Genomic DNA, 12,712 nt, shown 5'->3' on the forward strand with positions numbered 1-12,712 from the left:
TACCTAGAGCGAACAGTAGCGAGGGTCTCATCAGCCAACCTCTTTGGGTGGTCTTTATAGTGGATAAAGCAATCTCTGTAATTGTTAGCAATTACAGAGCGCATGAAGGCCATGATGTCCTTCCCCCGCGCATCCATCAAGATGCCTCCTATCTGAGTGATGTCATAATAAATCGTACCATCACCCAGAGGCACGTCTAAATCATCTGAATCATCCTCCTCCTCACCGCCACATGGCCCAAAGCACTGTGCCATGCATCCGCCACCGCTCTCCCTGCTACTACGCCTACTACCCTGTCGTGTCGAGCTCGTACGCTGGCCACTTGTAGCTGAGGATTGCACGGGACTATGCTAACCACTCGTAGCTGGAGAACCGAGTCTCGACGGCTGGGGAGTACGTCGCCGGCTCGCCAAGACAGAAGGACCTCCTGACGGCATGGGGGAAGGGGCATAAGACGGGATGGCAGAAGGGACATAAGACAGCATGGGGGAAGGGGCATAAGACGGTACGGGGGAAGGGGCATAAGAAGGGCCATAAGACGGCTGTGCGGACTCTGCTGCGGTGATCTCCGGTGGTGTGGGGTGGCTCGGAGTCTGTAGTGCCAACTCCTGGGGAGTGTTAAGGGTACCCATCATGTACCCGTATAACTCCGCAGGACTAGGAGGGTGCCCTAAAAGATTATATAAATCCTTCCAAATCGATTCCCGCAGATTAGGTGAGCTAGAAGCACTTCCTGGCCACATGTTGAATTGGAAAATAGGAAACAAATCTATTACTTTGGGAGCTGAGAAGAAAGGGGAAAAAAAAAGAGGCTCTGTCAGAGCGCGTCTATAGACCCATCTGATCTGCGCGTCTATAGACGCGTCTAACAGAGTGTTTAACAATTCAAGTAAAAGCGCGTCTAACAGTCCGTCCAACAATCCGTCTAACAGTGCGTTTACAAGCGTGTCTAACAGTCCGTCTAAACATCCGTCTAACAGTGCGTTTAAAAGCGCGTCTAACAGTGCGTTTAAAACTCCATTTAACAGGGCGTCTGTGTGAGCGTCTACATACGTGTCTGTGTGTGTCTGTAACAAGCCAGACGTGCAGATAGATGCGCCTATAGATGCACGTTTAGATGCGCCCTCAGACGTGCCTATACACGCGCTCCGATAGGCGAGAATACTAAAAAGTCGAAAAGGACATTTCGCCCGACAAAAGAACGTGTCGCTCATACCTAGATCCTGCATTTCGTGGATGCGAGAAAGTACAAAACTGGAAAGAGCAAGCAAGAACAACTTCAAAAGGACTTACTTGGAAAAAGGTATGGAAGGATCTTTCTTTTCCAAACTTGTTTCTTCTCCTTGTTCGTACTCCTCCTCTTCTTTAGGCTTGGAAGCAAGTGTAGGTACGGTCCCTTTCTCTTGAGTGAAAGCTTGGAACTGTGTATGGGAGGCTCTCTCTTAAGCTTCGAATCTGTAGAACTGCTAATAAAGAAGGAAGAAAGCCACTCGCGAAGTTTAAGTAATGAAAAGAAAAGCAAAGCGAGCGGCGTGCCGAAAAGCAGGTTTAAAAGCCGCATCTATAGTCGCGTCTATTAGCACGTCTATAGTCACGTCTGAATACACAGAGTAGATGCATCTATAGTCGCGTCTATTAGCGCGTCTAGAGGTGCGTTTAAATACACAGAGTAGATGCGCGTTTAGACGTGCAATTAGACGCGAGGTCAGACGTGACTATAGACGTAGCGATAGACGCAACACAAAGTTTAAGTTAAGCATTTGAAGAAGAGCAAATTTGGTGGGTTGTTTGTTTGTAGGATGTCTCCATCTTCAACAAGCAGCACCAGTGAGGATGAATCCCTCCGTATCCACCATCGCGAAATGTGGTTGGAGCAAAAAGTCAAATGTCTGTGTGATCGATGTCGAGGAAACATGTACTGTGCATGCAGGATTACGCTCAATCATATCTCAAAGTATGGAGAATGGGATGTGACCGTAAACAGGGTAAGGGTTTGTAAGTTAAGGTTGATTGAGATACCTATGGGTGTTCATATGTTTGAGTTATGATCCCGTTTTAATTTGATACAGGATGCAGTGCCACACCCGCACATGTTACCCTATGCCCGTCGTCGTGAGGAGGCAAAGCGTCGGCGATATGAGGTGGGATCTTCAGGAGGGACCGTTACGGATGCATGGAGTGATGGTGATAGTAGCCCTCTGCCATTACCTCATGAAGCGGTGGAGGAGGAGGTATTTGATGATATGGTGCAAGATTTATATGTCCATCAAGGGAGGGATAATAGCATGGAGCAGGATGATCTTTTTACCACAGCATCGACTCCACTATTTGAGGGGTGCACATTCTCTGTTCTACGTGCCTCCCTTGAGTTACTAAACTTGCAAACCATCTATGGATGGAGCAATGCAAGTTTGAATGCATTACTCAAGTAAGCTTTAAAGTCAATTTTGCAAACATGGTGAATTATGCTAGTGGGTCAATTACTCGAATGCTTTTCCTCATTTATGGTCTTCACGTGTAGGCTATTGTGTAAAATGCTTCCAAGGGAGAATAAATTACCGACCTCAAGAGATATGGCAAGGCAACATGTGACCTCTCTTGGAGGATTAGATTACAAGCGCATCCATGCATGTGTCAACGATTGCGTTTTGTTTCGTGGACTACATAAGGATGCAAGAGAGTGTCCTACTTGTGGAGAGCCAAGATATAGAGCAGATCTCAAAACCTTGGACGTGCCTCGTAAGGTATTGCGACATTTTCCCATAATCCCTCGCATCCAACATATGTTCAAGTGCAAATCTATTGCAGAGCTCATGTCATGGCATTCCTCCCATCGATCAACCGATGGCAAGTGGAGAACTCCCGCGGACTCTCCTGCGTGGAAGCATATTGAAGACACATGGCCAAGCTTCAAGGAAGAACCTAGGAGCTTGAGACTTGGATTGGGTATGGACGGTGTGAACCCATTTGGTCTCAAAAGCACGTCTTACAGTGTATGGCCAGTGGTATTGGTGAATTACAATCTTCCACCCTCTATGGCTATTAAGAAAGGACATGTCATGCTGTCCCTTCTAATTTCCGGGAAACATAAAGTCAAAAACCCTGATGTTTATTTGGAGCCTTTGATTGATGAGCTAGAGATACTTTGGAGAGGTATCGAGGTGCATGATGTGAGCAGGCCTCCCTCGTCACAAGACTTCAACTGCAAAGCAGTCTTGATGTGGACAATGCATGACTTCCCAGGCTATGGCGAGTGTTCAGGTAAGCATTGCATTTTTTAATTATGAATAGGCAAAGGACGTGGCTCCCTAAACCCACCTTCCACTCTTAATTGCATCTATTGTTTTAGGTCTCACTACATCGGGTTACCATGCATGTCCTGTTTGTGGTCCTTCGCTAGTTGCCTCACGGGCAGACGCATTGAATAAGGTCATCTATGAGAATCACCATCGATTTCTCCCACCTGATCATCCTAGATATGTTGCCCCTTGGAATGAAGTCCTCCCACAATCACTCACCGCGGTAGATTGGATGAGAATTTGGAACGGTTCCACGACTCCTCCACCACTTGGCATGAGCCGGTAATGATTTGTAACTATTGGCTGGAAGTAAAGATTGGCTATATTGGTTGAAAGTGAAGATTGCACGCTAACACTTTATTTTGTTTAGATTCTCCATCTTTTATCGTTTACCATATTGGTCCCACCTCAAGATCAATCACCTGCTCGATCCCATGCATATCTTCAAGAATGTCGCATCTACCATTTGGGAGCATTTGAATGGGACACGAGATTTGGCAGGCATAAGGGAGGATCTACATACCATAGGGAGGATGCGTGAAGCTTGGCCTCAAGAGAGACCAAATGGGCGTGTTTTTTTACCTCGTGCACCGTGGATGTTATCAAAGCTAGAGATGGCGACGGTGAAGCGCGCTATTACTACAATTCGTACTCCCACTGGATGCATGAGGTGTTTGAAGGGAGCCTTTACAAAGAGCAAGAAAAGAGGTGTAGAGCAATTATATGGCTTGAAATCTCATGATTGGCACAAGATGCTCCAAGTAAGTATTTTATATGCATAATATCTTTTTCCTTTCAAATTTGTGAGTGAATAGCTATAAGCAACTAATCAACCACCTCCTCGCGGGTTCAGTTCATACTACCTACTAGCATTTCACGTAGTGCATCAAAGGACGTGAAAGATTGTATTTACAAGATGGGCAAGCTTGTGAGGTATGTGAGCTCAAAGGAAATAGATCCCACCACGCTTGAGAATGCTCGAGTTATGTTAGTGGAGGCGGTTTGTTTAGTGGAGGAGACATTTCCACGTTCTATTCTCACAAGCCAACTACATCTCATAGTACATTTGGTGGATGAGATTGCTATATGCGATACTATACATGCACGATGGTTGTTCTTCCTCGAGCGCTTCATGAAGACGTTGAAGGGCTTCGTGAGACAAAATGCAAGACCCGAAGGTAGCATGGCCGAGGGTTGGTTGGTACAAGAGTCACTTGTATATATTTCTGAGTTTCTTGTTGATGTGGATAGCTCTCTCCCACGACTATGGAGAGATGATGAAGACCTAAGGATGACCTCTATTGTGCCTCAAGGAAAAGGATGCAACAAAGTAATAGACACGGAGTTGCATAATAGTATCAACCTCTTTTGTGTGCTTAATAGTGATGTGATGAAAAGATGGGTGACAAGATATGAGGATGCAAAGGCAAGAAGACAAGAAGAAAGGGCCCTCTTTCGTACACACCACGGATCTCGTGTGCCATACCCTCAGCGTCTAAGAGCACTTCCAAAGGATATTCATGTGGATTGGCTACTTGATGAAATGGAGAAAGCAGAGAAAGACGAGGGGATGCATATCACAATGGAAGAATGGGAGTATGCTAGGGGATGCATGAGCAAGGTCGGTATATAGAATGTTATGCATAAGTTAGGAGCTTTTTATAATTTAGATTGCTTATTTAATTGATTTTTTCTTGGTGTAGTGCACTATGTTCAATGCTATATGGTGTGAGGGAAAGCATTTTCGAACATGCTAGGTTTATAACACTCAGGATGGATGCTTTCATTTCATATGTATGCCTCATGGGTAGTTCTTCCCTTAAGGTTATTGCAGGTTTGTTGCTATTTCTATAAAGGCCATCACTAATATTTGCAAGGCATGACATAACTGACATCCCACCCATGTAGCTGATGATCCCATCGCACCAGCAAAAAGAAGTGTCGGAAGATGACAGGGCCTATCTCACATCCAACTTCCCATATCTAACCACTCTTTCTGCCAACCTCATAACCTCACTTACCCTTGTTGCTACCACCCTCTTAACCTTCCCCGAGCTCCATCCTAACATCTATTCCCTCCATTGCCTCTTTGCTCATAACTCTCACCATTTTCAACTAACCCAGCAGTCACAAACTTACGAGCCCCTCACACCTAACTTCTTCCCCTCCCTTGCTAATCCTACCCTTGAGGATAACCAAGCTCCTCAAACCATTTTCCCAGTTCTTCCCCCCTCCCCTCTACTCCCCCTTTTGCAACTAACACTCTTCCATATTTCTCCCCCATGTCCCCAGAGTCTCTCCCTGCCCTGTCATCACCTCTGACACTACTTGTGCTTCCATTAGCAGAAAATGACACAGTATTTGATTTTGAATATCAGGATAATCCAATGCATACTCCCATGCCAAGTTCCAATGATGGGTATGATTTTGATGAGATACCACTTCCCAGTAACCCCATCAAGGAATTTTGGAGCAAATATCCTGATATGAAAACTAGAGGTGGATGAACCCTGGACAAACTTTCCTACCAACCTTCGTCAGCGTCAAATTAGTGAAGGTTGGATTAGCAAGTTGGATCCACAACTTGATTGGCACTGCCCGAAGCTCTTTGATGTAATCATCTTGAAGGGGTACCTACGTGCACCTCCATGTCTCAGAATCCCCAAGCTCTATGCAGTTCCACGGCATAAAAAATGGGAAGCCAACATATACACTTTGGATGAAGATCAAACCATTAATTGGCCAATTATCGAACCATACTCTGGTGTAGAATGGAATATCTAAGGCACAATGGTCTGAGCACTTTAGTAGCATGAGAAAATAATGCATGACAACATTGATCACTTCCTTTGCCTAAGTGCTATATTCTATAAAACGTTCGAATTCATTCTAGAGGTCCCATGCTACCTCGATTCCCATTTGCCTCCACTCAGTTTCAATCCCAATGAATGGGTCGAGTCGACTCTATCAAAAAGTGATCTTCTTAGAAGCATGCCACATATCTCTGTTCAAGAAAATGGTGGATATAGGCCACCAGGAAACTAACCAAAAATTGTATGGTGCCAAGGCTTTATAGTAGGATCGACTGGCATGACACAAGTTCCACAGCCACTGGACTAAAGGCATGGCAATCCAGGTACGTGCTCTCGCAATAAGCCATAACTCGAGGATAGGTAATAAAGTGGATCCAGGAGTATGTTGTCTCTATGCCAACATGGACTTAGGTGGAACAGAATGTGTGTGGAGTAGTGGCAAAGCTCCACTTGTACTTGCATAAGGCTAGAAATAATCCCTCTTAGAAATCCAACTTGCATGTTCTACATGCAACTTCTACATGCAAGTTCTACATGCAACTCCTACATGCGAGTTCTCCATGCAACTCCTACATGCGAGTTATATATGGAACTCCTACAGGCAACTCCTACATGCGAGTTCTACATGCAACTCCTACATGCAACTCCTACATGCGAGTTCTACGTGCAACTCCTACATGTGAGTTCTACATGCAACTCCTACATGCAACTCCTACATGCAAGTGCTACATGCAACTCCTACATGCAACTTCTATATGCAAGTTCTACACGTAGAGAGAGAATGTCTTATAATTCCTACATGCAAAGAGAGAAGCTCTCCAACTTGTATAAATACCCCATAATGGAATGAAGCCCACACTCTTTGGGGCATTGTGTTGAGTTCTACTTTGGTATTCCAAGCAATTGTCTCAACTATCCATGCTTCCTTGCATGCCACATCCAAAAGCATGTCCTAACCTTGCAACTCCTCCTCCCCTCTCCTCCAACCTTGCAACCCATCCTCTCCCTCTCCTCCTCCCTCCTCCTCCTCCCTCCTCCTCCTCCCTCTTCCTCCTCCTCCTCCTTCCCTTCTCCTCCTCCCTCTTCCTCCTCCTCCTCCCTCCTCCTCCCTTCTCCTCCTCCCTCCTCCTCCTCCCTCCTCTCTCTTCTTTCCCCCATGCTATTACACCTTCTTCCCCTCCCACTCCTATGCTCCCCCTAAACCCTTAGTTCCTCAACCCTTAATCTCCATGTTCTACAAGGGAGACGAGTATCTATAGGTGACAAAAAGCCTCGGAATCCTTCATACTGAGAATACGCTGCTCTTCCCGTGGAAGCCATGGGAAAGAGCCAATAGGAGGGAACAAGGTGGTGCTACAAGAAGATCTCGTAGAGAAACTTCATGTAAAGGATGTGGAGCACACAAAACAACTCAAACACAATGAAGAGCTTCTTGGTGATTCTGTATCAGGTAGTGAGAAGCTCTAGTACTTAGATATGTTAGATGATTTTCCATGTCTCTTTGCAACAAGTTATTCATAGGTTTGACCAGTCACTCTTGTGGGGCAAAAGATTGAGTTGAAGCCAGAAAGCAAGACAGTTGTGCAACCCTTAAGGGGATTGGGGGTGATCCAAGCCGAGGTACTAAAGAAAGAGGTAACACAACTACTTGAGGTGGGATTCATCTTTCCTGTTGATGATTTAGAATGGATATCTTCTGTAGTTGTCACACCAAAGAAAGGAAATAAGTGGTGGGTTTGTGTGGACTTTCATCCTTTGAATGCATGCACTAAGAGGGATCATTTTCCTTTGCCATTCCAAGATGCAATACTAGACCAAGTGGCAGGGCATGAGATGTCTTCTATATGTGATGGGTATTCCGGGTACTTTCAAATTCATATTCGGGAGGAAGATCAAAATAAAACATCATTTGTCACACCTTGGGGAGTTTTTGCTTACAGAGTGATGCCTTTTGGGTTGACCAATGCTTCAAAGGTTCATGAGTCAAGTGCTCAAGCCTTACTTGGGAAAGTTCATAAGGGTGTTTTTGGATGATTTTAGCATTTATTCTCAGCACATAGATCACATGAAGAAGTTAAAGATGCCCTTACCTAGGATTGATGAAGCAAAAGGGTGTCTAAATCCTAGCAAGTGTCATTTGGCTCAAACAAAAGTAGTCTTGTTGGGGCATATCGTGTTTGAAGAAGGCCTACAAATGGATCCTAACAAGGTTCAAGATATCATGGCATAGAATTCTAGGAAAAAGCAAGTATTATCAATGCATTTGTGATGATTTCACAGAGATAGTGCATCCCATGAACTTGTTGACAAGAAAAGGAGTTTCTTTCCGATTGGTCTCCAGACTTTTATGTAAATCCAAGTGTATATTTGCATTCAATTGGTGTTGTATTACTACAAAAAGGAGAGGCAGGTAGAATGCAACCCATCTATTATGCTAGCCAATATCTTACATAGGTGGAAACAAGGTATGAAGAAATGGAGCAACAAGCTCTCTCTTTGGTGTTTTTAGTTAGAAAACTTCACTCCTATTTATTACCTCGACCATTTTTCTTCCTTGCCTCTCAGTTTGTATTAGCATGTCTAGTTTGCAAGCCTAATCCTGGGGAGAGATTTTCTATCACTGCAAAAAACACAACTTCTACCTCACAAGGGCAAATCTGCAAAACTGACGAAAGTCGAAAATGTACATATGCAAGTGAGTGCTCGTGATACAATCTAATCCTAAGTAAGGCAGACTTGGTTTTCCAAATCTTCATTTTTGTCGAGGATGGCTTGCATGTTATTGTAGTAGCGCTTCAGTCGGCTCCTGCGTTTATTGTTGTGTTGAATTGGACTCCATCCAATGTTTCTAGCAATACATCTCCGATGGGATTCATCTTTCATACTCGGTATGGTCCTTGACCTAGATACTTCAATTTCCCCTTGTGTACTTTGGCATTGTATAACAGGACCAAGTCACTTCCTTTGATGTCTTTAGCAAGATTTCTATCAAACCATGCCTTTCTTCTACATTTTTCTATTGTCATGGCATGGTAGGTGACTAGCCTTGTCTTTGTATGCTTCTCTAATTGATAGAGCCTTTCTTTCAAGGATTCATGGTCTCCCATGCATTCCTGTACTGCTATGGATAGGCTTGGTATTACAAATTCTAGTGGGACTAAAGCTTCAAGTCCATACACCAATTGAAAAGTTGTGTTCCCTGTAGTGACGTTGAGTGTGGTTTTGTATGCTTATAAGGCTCCATTCAGTTTCTCTGCCCAATCAGAATGTTGTGGTTCTACCACGAGGGATTCACTAGTAGTAAAAAGGAGACATCACCTGCATGCAATAAATATCAAAATTCCCCTTATCTACGCCTATTTACGGGACCTTACCTTATAAAATGTACCTTCCTTCCCTTCTATAACCCCCCTCCCTTACACTCACGTGGTACCATACGATAAACCCTAGTGGACCCCTCAGGGGTTCTACTACCTTGGTGAGGATAATGCATATTATTTTGTTGGTGGATTTGGACTATCCATTCCCTTGGGGGTTAGTAGGGTGTGATTTTTCTATGGATGACCATAAAGCCATACAAGAGTTCTTGGATTACCTCATTGAAAAAATGTGTGCCTCTATCCGACACAATTTCAATGGGGCATCCAAATCGGGTGATCACATTTTTGTATAAGAATATTGTTGTGCTTTTGGCATGTGCTTTTGGCATCTGCCTTTCTGACTACTTTAGCTTCAGCCCATTTTGTAAAGTAATCAATGGCCACAATGATGTAGCATGCCTATGTTCCTTTTGCTACTAGATGGATGGGACCCACATAGTCAATCCCCCACTTTTCAAATGGTTTTTGTGCAACAACTGTTGTTATGGAATTGAAGTTTGTGTTGTGGTTTAGTAGTCCGTTGGCATACATCATAGCCTTTTACATATTCATAGGCATCTACCTAGAGTGTTGGCCACCAGTAGCTTGCAAGAACTTTTCTTATAGTGGATTCCCCTTGGAAGTGTCCTCCTGTAATGCCTTCATGGACTTCACTCAAGATTGGCATGATCTCATGAGGCATTACACATCTTCTTAATATCTGGTCCTTGCCCATCTTGTACAGCTGTCCTACAATGAGTTGATAGGGTGCAGCTTTTAGAATCAACTTTTTGGCATCTATTGCTTTCATTTCAGGGGGTGGTCTTCCTGCCATTAAGTAACCAATGATATCTCCACACCACTCTGGAATAGCATCTATTTGAAATAGTGTGGCATCTGGTAAGTCATTTTCTACTCTAGTGGCTTCTTCTCCTGACTTGACACGAGACATGTAATCAGCAATGTAGTGTTGGGCACCTTTGTGGAACACTATTTTGAAGTTGAGTTCTTGAAGCAAGTGGTATTCTTCTTATTGCATGTTACAGAAGCATTGATAAATGATTTATTTTGTGCTTCTTGAGCTTCAAGTTGCTCTTTCATTTTTTCTAGATCAGCCTCTAGTTGGTTCTCATCCACTCTAGTGTCTTCTTTAGCTACTGCTCATCTACTACTAATGTAGGTTCTTGACCTACATCTCTGCACAGTCTCTTCTCTCCCTTTCCTTATTGGTCATTTTTAAAGCTTCTCTTGCTTGGTACTTAACCTTATCTTGCTATTGTGCTTGCATGGCCTTTGCTTCTACCTCCTCCAACAAGTCTTATACTTGCTCTACCTTGGCCTCTACATCCCTCTTAAGGATTTCCTCATGTGTTGGTGGCCACCATTTGTAGCTTCCTCATCTCCATCTCATATTGGTTGAAGAATATTTTTAGGCAAGTGCCCATGAGGTGCACTCCAACTCTGGCAATCTTAGGTGTCAATTTCAAGGATTTACCATCCTTTACATTCTTCAAGTTGTTTAGCATGCTCTTCAAGATTGCCCTTGAAAAAGAGATCAGATGTCCATCCAATCTCTCCACTACCGCTTGAACCTATGAGAACATCATGGTTCCTATTGTATCCAAAAGGTAATGCCTTGTCTCTTTCAAACTGGACTAGAAATTTTTTGGCAAGCTCAAATCTTTGACTCTAACATCACTACTACTAACACTATTGCAGATGAAGTGAGAACTATTTCATAGAAACGAGAACTAAATGGAATATTCTTTTTTGTACTATTAAAAATTGCCATTTTTAACTCATTTTTGAAAAACTAGCTTCCTATCATACATCTCAACAAAAAGAACATTGGAAAAATAGAATTCCTGACTTGACTAGATTTGCATGAATACATTAAGTTGAGCACATTCTCCATTAAGCTGATGTATGCACAAGGAACCATTATACTCTTTGCATACTTTTCTCTCCTCATCAAGAACATATTTTGTAATTCTTGGATAATTCCAGCATGTATTGCATCCTCATCTATTTGTGAAAGTTTAAATTTGATCTCCATCCTATGACAAAGGCATCTATTGGTCATCAGGAAATTTGATGCTATTATGACTCATAGCTCATGATAGAAGTTAATGATGTTATCACATTATGTCATAAGTTGGAGTAAAATAGCAATGAGTCATAATATTATTTGAAAATGGGAAATTAGATCTATATTCATGCTGGGATTATTGCTTGGTACATGTACGGTATATGTGTTGGTTGGATGGAATTTCCTTCTATAAGAAATTTTGCACTAGATAAGGACCCCCTTACATTGCACTCGATTTTGGAGTGCATTAAACTTTAAATTAGAAAAAAGAGCTAAGTGACAATTGTAGAGCCACTTGTGCTCTAAATTTTGAGACAAAAACCTCCCAAAACGGAGTCTTGGTTCAAAAGTTATCATCATTTTACTATTTCTATATATGTTATGACAAAATTCAATGATGTTATCAAACTTTGTCATAACGTATGATACAATTCAATGATATCATCAATTTCGGTCATAAATTATGGCAAAATTTGATGACATCATGAAGTTCTATCACAATCATTCAAAAATTTGATAATATCATCAACTTTCATCACATAACATTCGCTACTACAAGTGGATGCTGTCATCAAATTTAGGGTTAAATTTATGACATGGCTTGATGATATCATCAAATTAAGTCATAATTTGTGATTTTTAAAAGGGTTTATGGTACCTTTTGGGAAAAAAGCAGACTATGAAACCATGTTCAAAATTAGTTTTTTTGTAAGTTTTTCTCTAATCGCCTCTCTTTTTCCCAAGTTTTTTCTTTGGTTGCCTCTCTTAGAGATTCACGTACGATCATCCAAGGTCTTTTTTTAAATCTTAGCCACATAAAAACTGCCTATGATCTTCTAAGCGTCTCTTAGAGAGTCGCTTGTCATCTTCCAAGCCTGATTTTTTATCTCACCCATGTAAGAATTATAATTAATAATGGTGGGGTGCAAGCGTTGACATCAAAGCCTCAAAATCCCCTTCCTGATGAGGCTGGTGAATTGGTTAGGCTAGAGCATGAGGCTATTGGGGAAACTAGAATAGGTTTAACTCTTGTACAAGGAGTGTACAAGAAGAGACATTGCTACCACTGTTGATAAGACATGCATAGATTGTGTTGATGTTTAGTTAGACATTTGGTTTTTCATATAAATTTTGATATATGGAGATATTTTA

This window comes from Dipteris shenzhenensis, chromosome 8, assembly GCF_047967505.1.
Source record: "Dipteris shenzhenensis isolate YYH24624 ecotype China chromosome 8, Dip_SZ_1.0, whole genome shotgun sequence".
NCBI lineage: Eukaryota > Viridiplantae > Streptophyta > Polypodiopsida > Gleicheniales > Dipteridaceae > Dipteris > Dipteris shenzhenensis.